This window comes from Wasmannia auropunctata, unplaced genomic scaffold, assembly GCF_000956235.1.
Source record: "Wasmannia auropunctata unplaced genomic scaffold, wasmannia.A_1.0 LD336085.1, whole genome shotgun sequence".
In the NCBI taxonomy this organism is placed as follows: Eukaryota; Metazoa; Arthropoda; class Insecta; order Hymenoptera; family Formicidae; genus Wasmannia; species Wasmannia auropunctata.
In genome coordinates this window covers 2,887,106-2,888,022 of record NW_012026805.1, presented here as the reverse complement: position 1 = coordinate 2,888,022, position 917 = coordinate 2,887,106, and the positions used below count along the sequence as shown (strand labels likewise).

At 30.3% G+C, this 917-nt stretch overlaps 1 protein-coding gene across 2 annotated transcripts in view; it reads left to right on the top strand.

Annotated features, from left to right (window-relative positions):
- LOC105448509 (uncharacterized aarF domain-containing protein kinase 2-like) overlaps positions 1-917 on the top strand; it is a 51,491-nt gene that overhangs the window by 31,032 nt on the left and 19,542 nt on the right. The window lies entirely within an intron of this gene.

Sequence of the window (917 nt, the reverse complement as noted above, 5' to 3'; positions counted from 1 at the left end):
AATAGTTTTGTTATTGACAGAGTAATGTATGCAGAATGTACGCTACAGTAACATTTGCAGCTTCGTATTGTTGCAGTTACGTAATTAGCACTGTTAAGGAAATAACTCGTTTAAGATATATATATATATATATATATATATATATAGTGTGTAACAGCATGTAGTGTTTCCGGTATATACGCCACACGAAGATTTACGCTGCAGAAGTCAGAAAAAAATAGAAGTGAAATTAATTTTCTCGCAATCACTCTGTTACACGCCTTTATGTTATATTAGTATTGTTATATTAGTATTGTGTTACGATTTCAGTTTTTTACTGTTAATATTTATAAAATTATTATAAGTTAACTCGATTTATCACTGTAATTAAATAACGCAATCATAAGTTAAAATCTACATAAAATGATTATTGTAGGAAATGTAAAAGGCTTCGTGGTTATTTGTGGTATAGAGGAATAGTAAAGGATAGAGTATAGCAAAATACAAGTGCTTAGCTCTTGTATTCTTTGTTTAGTTTATTGTCTCGTATATCCTATCTGTTCGGGACATACGGCATTTTTAGCGCGTGGGATTAATGTCGTAGCACAGACGCTCTATTATTTATTTAAATATAAAAGTAAATAATAATACGTCATAATACGCCCTTTACAATACATTAATTCTAACATTTGTGTATGTATATACTTATGTATGTAGGGTAAAGTAGCGTAATTTGGTCATAGCGTAATTTGGTCAACAACATTTTTTATGCGCTGCAGTCGCACTTGACAGTTGTCGTTTATATCATTAAATTGTTATTGTATTAGCTCACTTTTGACTAGATACAGAGCTGAATAGACGTGTTAATTTTTGCTCGACAGAACAAAGTGAACACCTTGTGAAAAATAATTAAAATTGACATCACACATTTTGTTCTG